Source organism: Pleurodeles waltl, chromosome 2_1 (assembly GCF_031143425.1).
Source record: "Pleurodeles waltl isolate 20211129_DDA chromosome 2_1, aPleWal1.hap1.20221129, whole genome shotgun sequence".
NCBI lineage: Eukaryota > Metazoa > Chordata > Amphibia > Caudata > Salamandridae > Pleurodeles > Pleurodeles waltl.
In genome coordinates this window covers 100,194,568-100,216,747 of record NC_090438.1, presented here as the reverse complement: position 1 = coordinate 100,216,747, position 22,180 = coordinate 100,194,568, and positions in this window count along the sequence as shown.

Sequence of the window (22,180 nt, the reverse complement as noted above, 5' to 3'; positions counted from 1 at the left end):
AAACAAGTCTTAATTGAGTTGTTATTAAGAAAAAGTACTATATATATATATATATATATATATATATATATATATATATATATATATATATAAATATATATATATATATATATATATATATATATATATATATATATATATATATATATATATATATATATATATATATATGTTACAACCCAAAAGAGTCGGTAGCAGCAAAACGATAAGATTTGTTAATTATGTTAAAATTAGATACAAAATACTTGTTGCAAAAGCTCATAGTAGGCCAAAGCTGGAACCGGTTAAGGCGTTCTTCAGTTTTGGAGCGAAGGAGCCGGTGTTTGCTATGTGAGCAGCCTTGCTACGTGAGTCAAAAACCTACTAGCCTTGGAGGGTAGCTGCATACTGTGACCATTCAAAAGAGCCATGACTGCAGGGCGGCATGACCTGCTCTGAAGGACTCTTAAAGCTGGAGGCAGCAGTTTCCGTCTAAGGGGAAGGACGGAGGGACATGCGCACAGAAGATGAAGAAGGCTTTCTTGGAAATAACCACACAAGCGACACTGGCTATCGGACCAGCACTGCTTCCAAGCAGGAACCAAGGGCCATATGTACTAAAACATTTTCCCATAGACACAGAATGGGTAAAACCCTTTGGTACATCTGGCCCCAAGTCCTTTGAAGGGAAAACACCCAATCGGAATAATATCAATGAATGTTGTGTAGTCGCTGCAATGTGGGTTGTCAGATGTGGCTGCAGTCTCCAGGAGGTGTAGGAGTGCAGAACTGCCCGAGCATACCGTTTCTGCGCGAGCTCTGCCTTACCAATGATCAGCGACGGAATAGTTGCGGCCTTATGGATTACTTTTTTAAATACAGGGAAATCCAGATTTGAGATCCAGGCAATTCAAAGCCAGTATTGTTTGATCTTGAGATCCTCATGCCAGCTGTTTTACCATAATAATAATTTTCTTGGGTACAGGAGAAACTGGAGTGTCTAACACAGAGCACAGGAAGTAATAACACATCAAGGGCCTGAAAAATAGTGCTAGTACCATACAGTTAGGAGTAAGTCCCCATGAAATGAGGAATAACAGTGGTAACCGAGCTTTTCCAGGTCGTGTTACGCATGGAATTACCAATTCCATGCGGAATACTGCTTCCATTTGGCACTTGCTAATAACTGGTGGCAAATAGGAGGAGGGGTGTTGGTGCAGTGCGGGGTGCAACAAGGCTAACATTGAGCAGTGGAGGCGGACGCTAAGCAGGAAGGAGTAATGCATGCTCCTGCATGATGTAGGAGGCAGTCAGGCGGAGCCAGAGCTCTAGCCCACCCAGGAGTACTGTTCCGAGTTCCCACCCAGGGATACCGCTCCACCCAGCTCATCATTGAGCCCTAGGGCCTGATTCACAAAGGTTACTTATACTTTTGAGTAGTTTACACTTTTGAGTAAGTTTACTACTTTTCAGTATGTACAAACTCTGATTTTAAGTTTACTCAAATAGTGTAAGTCGCATGTCACTCTACACCCCTTGTGTCTAGCAACTGGCTTACACTTGTTTGAGTGAGTGACGTCCCTCCCTACACCCACCCATAGCTGACCCTCCCTACTTCCATCCCCTTTTGCAGTGTCAGCCCCTTCAGTGGCTCCCATAGTTACTACTACTACTAAAACATAGATTGGAGTGTGTAGAGACTTTGCAATCAGGGTGGAGAACTGCGCACAGATAAGAATAGCTAATGCAAAGACTAATAACACCACATGTAGTTTGTGAATAGTACTTTGTAGTATTTTGTAGTGATATTACGCTTTGAAGTGCTACCAAAACATTCTACAATTGTATAGTATTGACCCATGACTGTATCTTTCTAACAATTAGCACTGTATGTATGAACAAGAAATTGTAGCTCTTGGATGTTGAGTAGTGAGCTATGTAGTGCTGTACAGACATTTGAGATCAGGAGCTAATCAAGTTTGTCTAAAAAGAAAACAATAAATCAAAGGAGCTTATTTACAATGAAGTGGTGCGGTGCTGTGCCAAAATTGGCAGCGCCGCGCTGCGTCACTTTAGATATGCAGGGTTGCACCGTATTAATAAGAATACAGCACCCCTATGTTTCCCTCTGTGTCTGCGCTAAATTTGTTGCTGAATGCCAATGCAGTCACCCTTGGCCATGGTGCAGGGATGACTGGGTTGCGGGGGAGATTTTTTTTGTGCAGGAAGGGACACCTTCCTGCACAAAATCTTCAATGGCGATTTGCTACTTCTATGTGTGCTGCAGGATGCAGCACACGTAGAAAGAGCAAAAAACAAGGAGAAATAAAAGCATTTTCCCTCGTTGCGCTATGCTAACACCACCCCTTGGGTGCCGTTAGTTTTTGGCGTGGCCTCGGATTTATGATATCTTGTTAATGTGAGGCAGCGTGAGAATGCAATGGGTGTTGCTGTGGAACGCCCACAGCCACACCCATTGCACGCCCCTTCCACACAAAGTGCCGCGTGTGAAGGGGCCGTTCTTACAAGGTGGCGTTGAGCCACATAAAGTGGCTTAAAGCTGCCTTGTAAATACGGTGCAGTGCACAGCGCCACCGGAGCATCACAAAAAGTGAGCACCAGAGGCGCTAGGGGCTTGGAAATATACCACATAGATTTTATTGAGGGAATGGAGAATGGCCAAGTTTACATATCTCCAGCACAAATGAAATATCTGTAAATAAAAGGCGGTTCTAAATTGTGTTGTTCGGGGCAACGGAGACAGCCGTAGTTTTTCAGCGCTACGTGTTATTACAGGGCGCACTCTCCTCAAAGCGCACGGCGCCTTGTCACAACAGCGCAGTAATACCTGCGCAGCTCCTGACAGCACAGCTCCCGCTGAGGCCCATTCATAGCAGATGCGCTGACGGCCTATTAATATCTGCTGAGGGATTGTTATGCTAATGCGGCGTCTCTCTCCTGCCAGATGAGCGGTGACAGTTGTGATTCACAGCTCATCGCCTTCCCAGGGCTGGCATCTCGCTGTGCACGAGGCGGTGCTGGGGGGGAGGAGGTTGGCACGCTGATCCACCCTGGCGAACGGCCAGTGCTTAATTTGAGCGGGTGGTTCCCGGTGCGGAGCACCAGCACTTACTTTTGAGGGCTGGCAATTACTTATTTTTTCTGCCTCAAGCGTTTACTGCGATCGAAAGACACACATGGGAAGGACGGAGGAAGAGAAAAACGGAAAAGCTTCACAAAGGGAGAAAGCTGGGAAAGTGAGCTGAAGGGACAGGGAGTGGCTGTAAATGAATTAAGGAGATCCGAGGTGGCTTCAGGATTACGCTGGTGCTCGCACATTTACATGCAGCAGCCCTGAGTTTCAGATGAGAGTTTTGGGCACCAACATGTTTTTATTCACAAATTAAGTAACGGGTGAGGAGAGGGCCATGAGTCACTCCTGCAAACACGACTCACATACAATTGTGCCATTTTCACATCACACCGGAGGAGAGGTTAGCGTGCTGCCGAGAACGCTCTTTGTGTCCGTTTTTTATAGAGTGTTTTGTATGCTATAGAGCATCTTTTTAAATGTCCTATTGGGTTATGTAGTCATTTTTATAGCCCACGCCTGTCACTGTCCGTACGGACCTGCAATGCCTGAAACATAGGATGCTTCGCATAGTTTAGGTACACGCTCTCTGTTTTGACGAATGAGGTATAGCCATACAGTAATCTGCAGAGGATCACACAACGCGGGGAAGCCATCCCTCAGAAGCTGGGCATCTTTGTTCCACAGTATACAACTTAACAGCTCAACCACAATTCCATTTTTTCTGATCGCACATATTATGAGTTAGACTTTAGGGACCAAGGGAGGGGCCACTAGATATTCCTATAAATTATATATTTTTTTAAAGACCATCCTCGGCTGCCTTGACCAAAGGTGTTCGTGTGAGTGTGGCATCTTCATCCAACAAAACTATCTATATTTCCTCCTAATACAGCTTATTGGTGCTATGCTATGTTAGCGGTTTAATCAAGTGTCAAAGCAAAGAGGAAGGATCTTATTCACAAAGATTTTGCTATAAATATGTTGACTTATTTTTCTTCTTTTTTCAAGTGCCGCCAGGAGTACCCCTGGAAGTCAGCAGTAATCCCGGGCACTACAAAAGCAATGTGAATTGTGCCGAAATAGTTTTTACACGTCATCCCCAGGCGCCAGACCGGGGGTGGCTGGTGAACGTTGGAAGTAGGAGGAGCCTAATGAGCGACCACTCGGAAAGCTCGACTAACTTTGGGGGAGAGTGGGGTTTGGGGACTACCGTCCACTACAGCTATGACAAAGGTGAAACCAAATGATGTGTTTTGGAGTAAAATATATATATTTTAAATTAAGCCGGGCTGGGAGACATTTTTGAGGATAACTCCGGGAATGTCCCAAAGCTTACATTGTTTATCAAACAGTGACAGGGGGTCACATCTCTCCTGCCGCAGCAACCGTATCAGGCAAGTCATTCCCTAGGTTATCACTAGTGGCTGCAACGAGCTACTGTGGAGTGACCTCACTCCATTTAAAGTTCGCCACTGCCAGGGAAAATTACGTTCCCCCAATTGAATCAGCTCTCGAATGAAGTTGTGTCTTTCAAGGCACAGTTTGGACTTCATTAATGCCCCAGTATTCCCTACTGCAACATTTTGGTTCCCTTCTATGCAAGGAATGTGGAAGTATCTGAGAGTTTAGAGGGAGTCTAGGGAGGACCTCAGAATACCCCAAACAAGTATGACTTATGTCCCCTATTCCCCTTGAGCCACTGGATACTTGCAAACCATGTGAGTACCTTTTAATAAGTGCATACCTTAGTGCGCTCACAACGTGCAAGTCGCTGCCCCCCTCACTGAAACAACTCCCAAGGAGATGGATGCAGTTATGGTGGTTCCACCATGGCGTAGCCTTTTAGTCACATAGTATCCGTGAGAAATGAAAACCACAGTTAGGAAGACATTATTGCTATGAAAATACAGGACGTAAGATCAGCAAACCAGCAGTATTGAGCAAGCAATACAACAGTTGTCTCCACCTTCCATTACAGCGCGACACTTCAGAATGCAAAAAGTGCCAGAAGGCCCCTTTTCCTCATCCATTGCCCACGCCCTCCCCCAAGGGCATCCAGGGCCTACCTTAGTACCAGGGCACCGCATAGAGCTCTGGCCCTGCAGGGGTACCTGTCACCACGCAAATCCCCAAAATGTTCAACTCCAAAGGAGGGTAGGGCAGAAAGGTCCAGGACCACCAGCACGTCAGTCCCCCCTCCTGCAGGCCCAGTGCCCACACAAATCAACACCCCTCCAAGGTGTAAGTTCAGTAAATCAGTCCAATTTTTTGGGGTAGCCCCCTTGTCTACTGCATTGAAGTCTGCCTTCCTCCAGGGGTGGGTGAGTGGGTGTGTGATGCCGGAAATGAATACCGGCACAGCAAAGAGAAAAGAGGCCAATCTTTCGCCCCACAATGCCTTAAATGCAGCCATACTGGGTGCCACTCGATGACATCATGGGCGACCCTGCTTTGTGGCGAAACAGACGAGGGACTGCCCACATTGGCTCCTGCCCAAGGAGTGACTAATGGCACCCTTCTGCTATTTGCAGGGGGCGCCTGACCATTGTCAGTGCTTAATTTGTAAAATAATGAGTGCTGGTGCCCAAAGTTCTGCTCAGAAGTCTGTGGCCACTGGCCACCAACGTTAAATGTCAGCGCACCGAATATCAATGCTGAGTAGCGCTGAATCCACCTCAGGCCTCTTTAATCCACTCATCAAAAAACAACAAAAAGGAGGGGCAAACGTGGGAGATTCGGAGAAAATACTCCTGGTCCCGTGTGTAAAGCTCCCGACAGTCAATAAATCAAAAAAGGTACACACGGTTCCAAAAAGCGCCAGAAGGTTTCTTTCACACTAAATGGTTCAGCATTCGATGGGAACCAAAAATGATTGAAGCAAGAGCCCTCACTCACCTACCGGTGACATGCTTCATCATAGGGCCAAGCTCCTCGTCAGGACGGCACTGCAATACCTGACGGGCCCCACACAGGGGCTCTTTGCCGGAGATCTTTTGGAAGTGATGTACAACCGGTCAAACATTTTTTTATATGAAGGATTGGTGTAAGGATAGTTAACAATGACTAGAGGTAAGAGTTATGCAAGTTTATTCTAATGCTGGAACCTCTGACATGATTAAAAACAATACATAGGGATACAGTAGATTAATGCCTACACTCCCCATATAAATAAAGTACTAATTCTCACAATCGAGAGTAGTAAAAAAAGGGAAAGTAAACACAAGATCCCCTCTGTTCCGGGGATTAACAGCAGGCGTAGGTGGTCCAGTACCCTTGTCTCCACATTAAACCATAGTGGATTTTCAAAGCCTGAAGTCTCCCCGATGAGGCCCTACCTTTAATATTTGGAGGGTTTTTGGATTTCCGTACTGTGGAAGTCCTGATTACTTAAAGGATTAGGTATGTACTGTGGTCCTGAAGAATCGCATTAAGATCATTTTTTGACTTAAAAAAAGGTGAGAAACATGTTGACCAATGATATTGAGTAACACAGGGGATCCTGTGTTTACTTTCCCTTTTTTTACTACTCTCGATTGTGAGAATTAGTACTTTATTTATATGGGGAGTGTAGGCATTAATCTACTGTATCCCTATGTATTGTTTTTAATCATATCAGAGGTTCCAGCATTAGAATAAACTTGCATAACTCTTACCTCTAGTCATTTTTAACTATCCTTACACCAATCCTTCATATAATTTTTTTTTTGACCGGTTGTACATCACTTCCAAAAGATCTCCGGCAAAGAGCCCCTGTGTGGGGCCCATCAGGTATTGCAGTGCCGTCCTGACGAGGAGCTTGGCCCTATGATGAAGCATGTCACCGGTAGGTGGGTGAGGGCTCTTGCTTCAATCATTTTTGGTTCCCATCGAATGCTGAACCATTTAGTGTGAAAGAAACCTTCTGGCGCTTTTTGGAACCGTGTGTACCTTTTTTGATTTATTGACTCTTTAATCCACTGCCAGACTCTCCCTGCCTCTTTATCCCACTCTCGCAGGGGTCCTGCTTTCTCCCTTTGCAACAGTTTTTCTGTCTTCCTCTTTCTTTCCCCTGCACGCACTTTTCCGTCGGTTGCTCTCATCAATAGTTCAAAGAGGAAAAATACGTGCCAGTCTCCCAAAAATGAGTGCCAGTGTTCGCTATCGCAACCACTGGCTCAAATTAATCACTGCCTTCGATATTCATTTTGATGAGGCTGTCGTGGGCCTGATCCAGCCTTCTGCTGTCACATTGGGACTTGACTAGTGTTAATATATTACCACAGCACTCCAACCTTTACAAATATCCAAGTGTTCACAAACTTATCAATTATGAACATGCACTGGATGTTCTGCTCAGGTAATGAAAAATAGCAATTTTCAAAATTTTTTAAAAGGGCAAAAAGTGGGATCTCAGCCTTTATTTTTCCTGGAGAATGTTCCAATGATTCAGCTCCACAACTTCCCGAGAGCTTCTATTTCTTCTCCTAGAAACTGTCCTACAAGGTTAACCTCAGAGCTTTCAAATGCTGGTGTAACTCCACAACACACGACTCAGAAAATGACATCCTCTGCAGCAACCAACGTTTGCAACCTTTCAGACTCTTCTGTCTTGATACTCCTAATTGAACTATTTCGTGATTTTATGAAACATTTCCTCTTCCTCTGTGTGGTCAATGTCTTAATGCTACCCTCAAAAGTAGCGTAACATTGCTCTGTGTAAGACGGAACTGTTTTACAAGTGCTTCATGTACACATACACAGCTTACTATTCAGGCGATAAAGTTAAACAAAGATTGTGCGGGTAATCTCCCGGTTAAGACCCTACTACACCAGTGAACATAGATCTACTTTAAAACAACAAGCCATGGTCTGATGCATCTGCCTACAACAGAGCCCTCTAAAATGTCTTGAAGAACAGAGTTCCTGGGCTTTGCCAAACTGTCTGCATTCATTTTGCTGATGGGAGATCTATTGAGTTGAGCTTTATAATGCCCTCCAAAGTTTCAGAATTTTATGCTCACCTGTCTTTTTTTCTGAGTTTAGTCTTTCTTCCCCTTTAATACTGTAGAGCTCTGCCATTATATTCAGGGAGGTCAGACAACCTTTGTCTTGAACTGAGTGCTTCTGCAAGTCTCCTGTTCACCATCAGCACTTCCTCCCACTCAGCCCCATCTGACATGAGACTTTCACCTGAGACCACTCTGCTGGCTGTGGAAGGGGCTCTCAAGAGTTGTCATTATGGGCAAACTTCATTCTCACTTCATTCCCACTATCAAAGACATCCCACTGGCCTCCCTGCTTGGCTGCCGTTCAAGAACCTTGGCCCCTTCTTCAGATCTACTTTCTTAAACCTGGAGCCATTAGGCAGACACTTCTCTCTGCACAGTAAGAACAGAAAATGTGACTCCAGGAAAGTGCCCAGGTTTCAATTGAGGCCCAAATGCACTAACTCATTTTTGTCATAGACACAGAATGAGAAAACACTTTGATGCAACATGCCCTTAATTACTCCAATCTTAAGGTTACTAGGGAGTTGTAATTCTGTCTACTCATCTATGGATACACACAGTTATTCACTGGGACATACATATGCACACTTAAAGGAGACAATTGAAGAGGAGGTATTCTCAAGCATATTTATTTCATGGGTCTATTTATTATTTTCCTCATGCACTATTAGTATAACTGCACTTCATTTGGTCTAGAGATACTCGCCTTCCTATTGGGGATCTCTGCCTTTGGTGGACATGCCAGTTTGGTGGATGCACAGAAGGCACAGATGAATGGTGTTAGACTTGTCAGCCTTAGGGTGGTCTTCCCCCCAAGTTGTTGCTTCCTAATCAACTTTTTCTTGCTTCAGTTTTGCTGGTATTAGAACTCTGCACACTTTACCACTGCTAACCAGTTAAAGTGCATGTGCTCTCTCATTTAAACATGGCAATATTTTACATAACCTCCCTAGTAAAGTGCACTACATGTGCCTAGGGCCCATACATTAAATGCCACTAGTGGGCCTGCAGCACAGAATGAGCCACCCACTTACGTAGCCCTTTAAACCTGTCCCAGGCCTGCCTGTGTGTGCTGTTTTAACCTCCCATTTCAACTTCGCAAAATAAACCTTTTGTCAGCCCCAAACCTTCCTTTTTAATACATATAAGTCACCTCTAGTGTAGGCCCTGGACTCTAGTGTAGGACCTGGACAGTCTATACGACAGGGTGCAATGTATTCAAAAGGTAGGGCATGCACTTTTAAGTTTTACATGTCCTAATAGTGAAAAACTCTTAAATTTGTTTTTAACTACTAATAAGCCCATTTCTCTCATAGGATAACCTTGGGGTTAACTTATTTCATCTTATAAATGTAATTTCCAAATGGGAAGACATAATCCCTTTAAGTTTGGTGTCTCTGGAATCACTATTTAAAATCCTAATTTATGGTGAAGTCAGATTCTAAATTACAATTCTGAAAATGCTACTTTTACAAAGTTGCCATTTTCTTGCCTTAGCCATTTGGTGCCTGCAACCTGTCTCTGGTCACATGACTGGGCGTAGTTAGCACTTGGGTTTGGTATATTCCTCCTAGACAGCCACACACAATGGGAGCTTAGTTGTGTCTCAATGGGCCATCACTGGCAGGATGGGGGGAGGAGCAGGGCACAGCCGCACTTACACCTGAATAGTCTGTGTCCTGTCCCCACACAAAGGGCTGCATACCCCCTGTGGTTAGTCTGGAGCCAGAGCAGGGAGGGCAGGTACTCTGTGCACTTCGAAGGCATGTTTTTAGAAGTCTCTCCCACTTCAAACACACCATGGGTATAAATACTGGACCTCAGATACCACCACTTCAGCACAATTCTGGACCTGTGGATACTCTGACAGGAAGAAGGACTGCTGTTCTGCAGAAGGACTATCCCTCTGTTGGACTGCAGTCTGCTGGACTCCTGCTTTGCTGTGCTGATCTGCTGCTGGCTGCTCTCATGCCTGGGGAGAACGACTGGACCTGCATCTCTCTTGAACCCGGAACCCAGAGTGACTCCAAGGGCTAGTTGGCTATCTTCCCGATCTGAAGTCTCAGAGACATAACAGACTTCCAACAACCCTTCTTCTGCATCTGGACGCTACCATCTGTGAGTCTGCCTGGTAAGTGGCGCCACCCCAGTCCTGGACTCTTGGAAGTGGACTTACGGTGTTCTGCTCATCTGTGGACCCAGTGGAACCAGCACATCATCTCTGCTGCACAGAGCAACTCCAAACACAACAGATGCATCATCGTAGCTGTGTGAATTGGACCTGTCGCAAAAGACTCATATTGCCGCTGCACCCGGCATCTTGGGGCTGACACAGCGCCTTCGGAACTGCTGGTGCGTGACGCTTCCCTGGAGCAGATCCACGCATCTCTCATCAATGGCAACCTGGACATCAAAGCTGAACCTCTGCATCGCAGCTTCACTGCTCTTCGGAAACGATGCATCACATCCCCGACATTGGCCTTTGCACTGCCAACCCCGTGGATGGGATCCTCGACATCAACACATCAGGACACTGCAGTCTTGCCACAAGGAAGCATCCAACATGGATGAAGGATTTTGAAGTGGAAATTTTGTATTTAACTTTTAATGTATTTGTAAATATTATTACAATAGGAACTGCTAAATTATATTCAGACTTAAGTTGGGGATTATACATTTTCAGTTTTTCTAGTTAGTGTACTAAAGGTTCAATGGGGGAAGATGTGTTATGTCCCATTTATATTTAAATCCACATAGTGCCCTTCTGGGATTTAGAATGCTAAGGGTGCAGGATTCCAAGGACCAGCTGAGAGAGGGCTTCTGTCAGGGTCCTGTGCACTAGGACATATCTCCTGTTCATCTACAGTAAATACTTCAACCAGTTCTGAAATAAGCGCATCATTTTAAGTCGCCAAGTCCTAAATAGGGCAGGGATGCAACTGTGACCCAGTGGTTCTGTACTGAATACAGGGACAGCTGGTGTTAATGGATGTAAGGGGCGCGGTCCTACCACCCTGGGGGAGAAACACAAGGATGAGAAGAGCCACTGAGCAGCTAGCAATGAATTGTGCTTGCTTCTCGATGACATGGCTGTCTAAATCGATGTTTTTGTTCGGGAGAGAGTGATGGCCCCTGGGCCCTGCTCATCTGTTGGCTGGACGAAGAAAACCTTGCCATGGAAACGCAACCCTGGGGAGGGACAACATACTGGCGGCCCTGGTGTGTGTGGCTGCGTGGAACAGATTTTCATTTTGGGCGTTCTTTACATGGCCCAGGGCGGGGTTGGAAGTCCTCCATTAATCTCAATGGTCGTTGGTGGGGCAGGCTGTTTGGGACAATGTACAAGTGAGCGCATCAGTGACCTCTACCTCCTCATTTCCACCCAGCAACTCCTGTTGATTATCCTTAGATATGTGGGCTGGGGAAGAGAAAGACAGATAAACAGTTGCAAAGGGAGAACGCAGGACCCTGCAGGAGTGAGATACCGAGGCAGGGAGACCCCAGCAGCTTCCTTTGAGGTTGAGTTGCGTCTGTGCCTGTAGTGCATGCCAGTGCAGTCCAGGCACCAAGACCCAGACGGAATAAGTCGGCAAGTCTAATGTGTGCAGTTTTTTGCATCCTATCGTTGGGAATTTGGGTGTGTATCTTTCATGTATGAATGGTGTTTCTCAGTTTAACTTCTTGTATTTATATAAAGCCCACTGAAGCGTGTCTGGTCCATGAGTACCAACAGGAATCATTCATGCATAGATCCCCAGCACATGAGGTGCACCGCGCAGCTCATTTAGGCCTCTCAGAGCACCGAGGGCCAGATTTCTGCCGGCGTTGTGCTGATCCAATGCCACATTAGCATTATATTTTTGACGGTAATGTGGTGTTGGAAGGGGAAAAACGCTGCGTCATATTTACAAAGTGGCGCAATGCTTGCATTGCGACACTTTGTAACCCCTTGAGCCACATTATGCATGCGCCAGGCATAATGTATGCAAGAGGGGCGTTCCGGCGCTAGGGGGGCTGTAAAAATGGCGCAAAGGAATCTAGGAGATTCCTTTGTGCCATTTATCTGCATTTTTTAATGCCTGCTAAGTGCAGGCGTTAAACAGAGGCTCCCATTGATTATAATGGGCCTCTGGGTGCTTTGCAGGATTAGCGTCAGAATTTGTTATGCTAATTCTGCAAATCGCCAGACTAGCGGCAAAAATGATGACGCCAGTCACTCGAACTACTGCTATGGTATGCCATATTTTAAATACGGCGCTACAATGGTGGCATTAGGGGGCGCTAAGGGGCAGAAGCTGCCCCCAGTCTCTCCCCTCCATATGCTGACCTCCCACATTGTCTTCTTTTCATTGGCTATCTCACTTTATTCCCTCTCTCACTTGTATACCTATATGCATTTTTAATTTTTTTGCATTTTTTTTTGCAGTTTTACGTGAGAACCGGTTACATTTTCCTATTTCGACCCTGATGGGACCTACTCCCCCCACAGAGCTTCACATTAGTATTAGAGACTGATGTCTCCCTGGGTTTGTCCGCGATGCATGGCTCACTGAGACTATGCGCTGCCTTGGCACAGGAGTCTCTGATATATGCTCTATTATATATCAGAGTAAATGTAAAGTTTGTTAAGACTTCTCCTTCTTTAGCATTCTCCCAGTGAGCTCTGTGTCCTCAGTGTGGCCTCCTCTCAGCACCTTCACAGTGCTGGCTTCAGGGCACAGGGCTTGGCTGGTGACTGCCTTTGCCACAGATGCCTTTAGCCCACAGATCATGTTTCAGACTTCCTTAGTTTCATAGCCCATAATAACAAGCATTTACAATGCAACGGGTCTCGCGTTTGCTCATGTTAGAGCTGATAGCGTTGTAAACTCCTAACCCGACTTTTCACCTATCGGCAAAAGTGCAATTATGTACGTAACCCGAAAAAGTGCAATTAACTATGTAAAGCGCTCGACTTCTGCCAAGCGAAATCGCGCTAGTAAATTAGAGAAAAAGTAGTCCACGAGCCGGACAGAAAACAGCGAGCCCCGCATGTTTTCTGTACTTGGTCGATGCGCTCGAGGAGGGCTAGCCACCGGAAAAGGCATGGCGTATGCATGCCTTCGACTAATGAAAGCAAGCAGATTTTATTAGGCAAGCCCACGAACCAATGAAAAACACTGACGTGACGAAGTCGACAGGGCTCCGAGCCCTTTTCTAAACCCTAAAGCGTCTCGCTGCGATACACATGCCATAGCGCATGCAACGCAGGCTCGACCCTAAAAATGGCAAGATGTGAGCTTTGTTTAGTGTCAGTTTTGGCTCATCCCGATGAGGCGCAGAGGGTTAATGTGCCTGCTGCGAAGTACAACGTGGACGACGCAGATCACAGAGTTGTATTCTATGTAGCTAGCTCGGTGGGTTATTGCTTTTGTCACCGCAATCATTTTGTTACTTGCGGCTTATAACTTACGCTCCTAATATAGCACAGCGAGCTACGAGCTAGCATCAGCTGCATGCAAACGGTAAGGCATAGATTTAGAACCTTTTTTGAAAGATATTTTTATTGGCATTTCAAAGGAATAAACGTCAGGCCAGACTGAGAAAAAGTGAAACAGCATTCATAATCGCTTAAAATCATTTGTCATTGTCAGTGGACAATTCAGCGTTCACAGGGACATCGGCATGGCAGCTCGGTGCGTTTTGTGGAGCAACGCCTTCTCCATCAGTCATGCCAACGCATATAGCAGCAATCGGGGTACCAATGCGGGCACCCACCAACATTACTACGTCAGACAACACAGTGCCCTTCCCATCTCTGATAAATGCAAACTCCTGAGAGGAGAAAATACAAACTATAACTTATAACTAACAAGTGCCCAGTCAGAGACATTTATCTGCTGGTGTGTTTCTGTGTGGGTATCAGCAGGGAAGGGAGAGTCCTCCTACATGCCACCTGCTATGTGGGGGGCAGTGCGGGAACCTCCATTGTTGCACAATATCCCTGCGAGCTATCCCCAATTCTAAGTCCAGGAATCTGTTACTAACTTTTTTTTCAGACCCAGGTTTGTACAGTCTCAGCAGGCAGTGTTTAATTTGTGCTTGTTCTTCCCCGTGCGGAGCACCGGCACTTATTTTTGAGGGCCGGCGCTTAGTCTTCTGCCTCAAGCATTTACTGCAAGCAAAAGACACACATGGGAAAGATGGAGGAAGAGAAAAACGAAAAACCGTCACAATGGGAGAAAGCTGCAAGAGTGAGCCAAAGGGGCGGGCAGTGGCTGTAAATGTATTAAGGAGGCCGGAGATGGCTTTAGGATTACTTTGCCTCAGTATTCCGTACTCGCACATTTAATTGCAGCAGCCACATGTTTAAAAGTAGGGCTTTGGACACAGGCACCTTTTTATTTACAAATTAAGCACTGTCACCAGGCTATTTCCACTGCATGCAATTGGTTCCTTCCCAACATGCTTTCAAAGTACAACACAACTAGGAGCCAAAAACGGTTTAATGACAGGAGATCTCCAAACCATATGGAGGATGCCCACATCAAGTCAATGTATATCTGGGGCAGCTATGGTCCGCCGTGTGGAGTATGATATTGAATCAGTGGGATGTGAGATGCGTGCAACATAAGCAGTTAAATTGTGTAAATGTAACTCTAGTATTGCAGGTGAGAGTAGATGCACACTCCAGGGTCTGGTCACACTCCTTTCCAATAAAAGGCATACAGATAATTCCCTCTCACATCCTCTTCAAGGTCGGCAGGTTATCTGCCCTCCTGTCCAATGCCATTTTGAGGAACCAAGACACCAAATATTGACCTTCGCCCAAGGTTAGTAAGAGCTGTAGCAAGGTGTGGATTAGGGGTTCAGTTTCCAGTGCTCCCAGAAATTTCCATACTGCTCTGGTTAATGTCCCATAGGTGAAAAAGTGAACCCCAGATACACTGTCCTCTGACATTAAGTCCTCGAAGGTGCGAAACTACCCCTCCAAGTAACAGCCCCCCATCATTTACAAACCCCCTCTATCCAGTGGTGTAGCTGGTGTGCTATGAAGTGCCCTCCCCAGCAGTTGGCAGGCCTATCAAGGGGACTATGGGGCATGCAAGGTGGTAGCCCCCAATGGGCGGTGCATCCCCTCCCAGCACCTAAGGATGATCCAGGGGAGTGGCATAGATATAGAACATTAGAGTTTTTTCTGCAATCTTTAGTTAGTGTAGGGTTACTTAAACAAGGGCAGCTTTACACAGTAATGTTAAAGAAACTCTTAAAGGGCACTTGTAAAAGCCAATGCAGCTTCCTGCTCCTTTGGACACAGTTAAACATGCAATTGAATTCTTGCCTAAGGACCTGATTGGGCTTTAATTCCTAAATGTCTAATGTCATGTTTTCCCTCTTTGATGGAAGCGCTTGACTGATGGCATCTCTTCCAGATAAGGGAATGGTATTTATCCCCTTATGCACAGCGGGGTGGATATTAGTTACAGCTCTGTATCTTTGTATTCGGGCTCTCTTACCACACATGCACAGCTCTTGCTTTACGCTTCCCTGGCTGGTCTTTAGCATACAACAAATACATGTGTTATCTGAAGTCACAAGATCATATCTCCTGCCAAGAATCCCATTAATCAGCGACAAGCATGCACATACTGTTTCTACCAGTCAGAAGGAACATTGTGCAGTTTATCTGTTTGTGTTGAGAAACTCCACTTTGAGAGGTTCTACTGTGTCTAAAAACACAACTACTGTGCTAGATGATCAATGTTAGATCACATCCTGTGCTGGTCCTTTTCGCTAAAAAAATCTTCTATTCTACACCTTTCTTGAGCCCAAACTAGCTGAGCTTTCAAGGAAGTCTATGAGGCCGCACAGCTGCAGACCATGCAGTGCCTAATTTGTAAAACATAATGGCCCTTGTTGGGATGCCACTGCAGCATGTACAGCCCACCACCCCTGCCAACGCTGCCAATGTCATACCAACACTAGTAATGGACATCACTCTCTTCTAAGTGAGACAGTTCAGACTATTCCTTGCCCCCAAAGCTATAAAAATGGTTTGGGAAGCAGGTTTGAGTCATCTTTAATACATAGTTTGTTAATAAACAATTACTGTTGTGCTCATCTCTAAATTAGACAGACAGCATCACCATGTGGCAGACTGTCATAAGTGCCGGTGTTGACAATTAAGTGCTGGTGCCGAGCAGCAGAAGCCACCAGCTCAAATTAAACACTGCTCAACCATTTATCATGGGAACTGGTCTCAAATCCCAGCCTCCGCTCATCATCTGGCAAACCTGCTGGCACCACAGGATGTGTGTCTTGTCTTGTGAAGAGCTCCTATGCAGAATACAATTTTTGTTTTGAAGTTTTACACAGCGCAATCCTTGCTTAAGGACATAAGTTATGTACCGGACAAGATTCTCGCTATACAAAACTGCGCTACATTCTCAACGAATTCTTTATTAAAATGTGAAATGCACCATTTGCCACTCGTTTTCTTCAAATGTTACTTCGGACACCCCTCATGTCAGTCAAGCTGACTCATTTTGCTCCTTTTGTAAAACTCATGCCCAACTTTTACGCCCCATCACTTTCAAATGTCACCAACTGGCTGAACTGACATCTAGGCCAGGGGGGTCTGACATCCAGGGTGCGGAAAGAGTAATCTATTAGAGTAGAGGATGCCCAAAAAAGTGGGAGAAAATCTGGGGAGGATGGGTCACCTAGAGGGGTATTGAGTGATTCACTGGGTGGGACCACACAGGAGGACATGGGAGCTCAAGGTTTGATCCACCACAGCACTTCACCAGGGTGGCTTTTGATTGACATGTTATACCTGTGCCGGTCTGGTATCTATGGTAACTTGCCTCTGAGATGGAGATGTATCACTTATTCTCGAGTGCTATCTAATGCAATCGCTGATCTTTGTTGATTACTAAAAAGAATTAAAGAAAATAAAGGGTGTCTGACATAAGAGCCAGCTGGAGTTCTGCTGTAGTAAACCCATCGATTCCCCCAACAATTGAAGAGGTGTGGTAACTGCCAGTTTAGTGCCAAACTCTAAGGGTTTGCCAATTAAACAGAAGCATATGAGGACTCGGACAGGTACACAGGCATCAGTCCTCAAGAGTCCAAATCAGAGTACTGGAAAGTCGACGTAATTAGAAGAGGTGGTACTGTGCATGCTACTTCCTAGAGGTGGTCAGTGGGGTACCTCCCCCTAAGGCTAGCAACACCATTAAAGTGTCATTTTAGATCCATATTTGTGCTTTTACTTGTCAGTGAAAGTGACTAAAAGTGTACATTCGTGCATGTGTTATTTCATGTCAGCAATGATAATTTTCTCAAGCCTTTCACAAAGCAAGTTCCTAAATTCATCTCATTATAAAAACATATTTTCCCCAAAAATCTGCTTATGGAAATGTTCGCGCATTCACTTGATTAGGCAAGTGTTTTCTTTTTATCTACACAGGGAAATGGCTAATTCACCTTAATTTCGCTTTGCTATTAAAAACGCCGCTTTGGCTTAGAAAAGTGCCACTCGTAGGGAGCAGCTGCCCAGCATCTGGCACTCAGGATAAAAATGGCTGCAAATGTGTCCGGATGGATCTACTTTGCAGGCCCGGAGAAAGAGAGCTCTCGCAGAGATATTTATACATCCCTGGCATCTACCCACCAGCCGTCTGTCAAACAACATTACCGCAGATTAATTGATACTTGCACTCAGGCGCTGGTCTCCACACGAGCCCTGCTCGGTGTGAACTAGCAGCCGTGCCTGCAGGTGTACTATCACTTCACCCCATGTACGTAACTCCTCCTGCCACGGAGTGTTATGAGTGGAATGTCACTCTGTTTACTCGGACAGCCTCCCAGCATGCACCGCTGCTGTAGGGAGACGCTTCTTAGCCCATCAACCTATCCTGCTCCCAACCCCCCGTCTATGACTCAAATAAAAGGCTGCATAAAGCCATTTTTAGAGTTTCAGTAGGAAGATAATGGACACGTTTTTTGTCAGGATGACATTGAAGGAAATTTAATAACTGAAACTATCGGCTTCTTGTTGGATGTAAGCATACTGGTTATCTGTGGTAGAACTTAACTAGAGTTAACCAATATACTAAAGGGGCTGGTTTAAGAGCCCCTAGCGCCTTCTGGCGCCACATTAGCGTCCTTTTTTTACGCTAATGTGGCCTGAGGCCTAAATCGCGCGCCAATTTACAAAGTGGGGCAATGCAGGCATTGCCCACTTTGTAAACCTTTGAGCTACATTATGCCTGTGCCAGGCATAATGTATGCAAAGGGGGTTTTCCCCCATTAGGGAGGCCGAAGAAATGGTGCAAAGAAATCTAAAAGATTTCTTTGCGTCTGTTTGCGCCGACCGCCATGCGTTAATGACTTGCAAGGTAGGCGTTCCCGTCCAAAAAATGACTTTAAAGCCTGTGCGCCTTATTTATACTCCTGCGTCATTTTGATGCACAGGAAGGGGGGGGCCTTAAAAAACGGCGCACAGCCTGATGTGCGCCGTTTTTTAACGCCTGGGTGAGGGCAGGCATTAAGGGACCTGTGGGATCACTTCCATGGTCTCAGACCATGGAAGCAGTCCAGAGGTGCCCTTCCCGGCCCCCAGGGACACCCCCTGCCACCCTCGCCAACCCCTGGAGGACACCCATGGATGGGGGGACCCATCCCAGGTAAGTACAGGTAAGTTGAGGTAAGTATTATTTTTTAATTTTTTAAAGTGGCATAGGGGGGCCTAATTTGGGACCCCCTTCATGCCACTGTGCCCAATGGCCATGCCCAGGGGACAGAAGTCCCCTGGGCATGGCCATTGGGCAAGGGGGCATGACTCCTGTCTTTGCTAAGACTGGAGTCATTTCAATGGGGGTTGTGCGTAAAAAAATGGCGCAAGTCCGGTTTGAGACATGATTTTTTACTCAAACCTGACTAACACCATTTTTTGACGCACAACCCCAATTTTCCCCTACGCTGGCACTGCCTGGTTTGAGTAATTTTTTTTACTCTGACCAGCCCGCAGCGCCGGCTTACATCAATCCTTAAATAAGGCGCCCGCATGGTGCGTAGGAATGACGTTAGCCGGCTGTACGTTTTTTGACGCAAACCAGCGCCAGCGCTGGTTTGCGTCAAAAAGTATAAATATGGGCTTTAATGCCTGCTCAGAGCAGGCGTTAAAAGGAGGCATGCCATTGTTTTCAATGGGCCTCAATGGGCTTTGCAGGATTAGCGTCAACATTTTTGACGCTAATCCTGCAAAGCTCTGAACTAGCATCCAAAATTTAGACGCTAGTTTCCCTAACTTCCGCCATGGTGCGCTGTATCTTAGATATGGCGCACACATGGTGGCGTTAAGAGGCACAACAAAAGAGTCACTTTTCCTAAATCAGGGCCTAAGACTTTACTAAGCAAACAACGGCATAGAACTCTGGTTGTGTTATGCTGCGAGGTTTCATGGTTTCCTCAAATACATCACAGGCCTGATGCACAAAATATTTTACACTTGCACTGGTTTTGCGAATGTAAAGTCTCAATTCAAAAAGCACAGAAATGCTTTGTAATTCGTGATTATCACCACAAATCTCAAAGCACACACAACAAGCGAAAAGTGACAAGAAAAGTGTACCCGCACTAGCGCACAGAATGTGCAAGGCCTCTGGGACTGTTTTTGCAGTTTCAAAGCATGGAATAAATATCACCCTGTGGAGGAGGGGCAGTAACAAATCATAAAATGTAAGCTGCCAATATTTGTAAAGTTACACATTGCTTCTGCAGGCTGGAGACATCGAAAGGTGCAAGAAGTGTGGCACTGTGGCATTGTGATCCTTGTCCATTGAAGGGGCAGGGGTCTCAATGCCAACGCACTGAGAATGCAAATGTCTGAGCGGCTGTCTTCTGACCCATGCAAGCCTCCATCCCCATTTGTTACTTTTCGCAGTGAGTCACAATACAGCTGCCTCACTGATGTTCATAAAACTGTCAGATTGCAAGTTTTTATAATAAGAACCTTTGCTGCGCGCACACTCTCTGCATCCCTGACACCTCAAAGAGAGAAGTAACAGAAAAACTGCCATCCATCATCCTCTTTTTAGGTTTCACCTGCACAACACTTGTGCTGTGGTTGTGAAATCTATTGTATGTACTATAAATCTAAAAAAGGGGCCTACATTCAGCTTTTAATTGGTTCCTGTGCTTGCCACTTACTTTTCCTTCGTTTCTATTGGCTGTAGCATACTGCTTCCTGTTGTTACTCGGGTTGTTCTTCGGGTGCTTCTCTTATCAGTACGGATTCCATCCACTTTTGGGGAACTTTTTTATGTTTTGCCTGCACAGCGCTTGGTGTGTGAACTTTTGTCTGCAGCCTGGACTCTGTGCACTGCAACAGGGAATATTACCAGTGAGTGTTATGACGCCAGCCGGAAAGCTGTTACACATCTCTTGCTTCTCATGATTATGTGCCCTCAGTTTGTGTTACACAGTTGTTATTTCGTGTGCTACTGACCATACTGGCACAAGCCACGCTTTCCCCCCCTTTGACACGTTTGACAATGTATGCATTTGTGTGACTGACCCTGCGCGCCGTATGCAACTTTAGCTTTGTTTGTCAGTTAAGGTTTCTACTATTAGATGGTACCTGTAACCACAGAGTACATATTAGCATATTACTCTTTCATTTTATAAATCCATTTTTCAAGTATCTTGATTGCAATTTGTGACCCAAAGACTATACTCCCGAAATGCATTACAGTAGTCAGAACTGGAATATGCAGCCTCGGGGGAAGTGAAATATCTGGGAACGCAAGTGCCAGTTCGACCATGTGTCCCAGTTCCCCCCACACCCATCACATCCTGCATGCCTATGTGAAGGCCTGTCTCCAGGCTTTTGGGTCACTGAGGGCCTCACCAGGAGCCTTCGAGGCACAGGCTGAGCTCCTTTCAGAATCTCTATCTTTTTCTGTAGATATACTATTGACATACCCCCCACCCTATACTCCCACACCCCTTACCTTGTACAGGGTAACACCTCTCACCCTGTACACTCACACAGTTTTCATTCTGCACTAAACACAAGTCAATTACCATCCATTGAGGCACTTTCACCCTGCACTCAGACACTTAGGCCTTGATTTATACTTTTTTTGCTCCGCATTACCGTCATTTTTTGACACAAAAGCGGCGCAAAATTACAAAATACAATTGTATTTTGTAATTTTGCGCTGCTTTTGCATCAATAAATGACGGTAATGCAGCACAAAAAAAGTATAAATCAGGGCCTTAGTAACCTCCATTCATGCACCATTCACCCTGCAAGGAGAGCACTCATACACTGCTCCCACACCTCTTAACCTATTATTAATCCCATGAACGAAACCTAATGCATTTACCAATGTTTGTTTGTATTATGCCCCTTGTCACCTATTATCTATATTTTAAAACAACTATGTGGCTTTTAAAGTAATATTTGGTATCTAATAAGGATTACATGCATTTGCTGTTAAAGGTTTTAGTTAATACCACATATGTTTATTGATATCCTGTTAGAAAAATCCAGCTTGAGAATAAATTGTGGTGATAGCTTAGTTAGTTAAAAAACAAAACGAATTTAGCGCAAAACAGCATTCTGTTTAAGGCGCAGGACAATAACATGCTTGCCTAGCCTTGCAAAAAAGGCCTCTGCATATACTGGGGCCTCCTTTACTAGGCCCTAGCAGCACACTGTCATTGTTTGTAATGCTCCGGTGGCGCTGTGTGCCAGCCTATATTTACAAGGCCACCCACAGACTTTTCATGGCCTTGTAAATATGGACCCCTTTCACGCATACCACTGCAAACCTAGTGTAAGGAAAAGGGGAAAGAAAACACGAGGATTGAAGCAAAGAACAATGTAATATGTGACAATGACTCTAGTGATGACTTTTTACATGACTTACTCGCTTTTTGACCGTCTCCATATAATTTTGTTTAGCCAGGAGGAGGAACTCCACAAGCTGGAGGGAATCAGGCCATTGTAAGACCTCCACCCATGACCGATCTAAGTGTGAGTGCACGCGTTGGCTAAGATCTCCTGGAGGGAGGCTTTCCCGTTGTTACTGGTTTGCCTGTCGCTGCACCACTTCCACCACTGGCG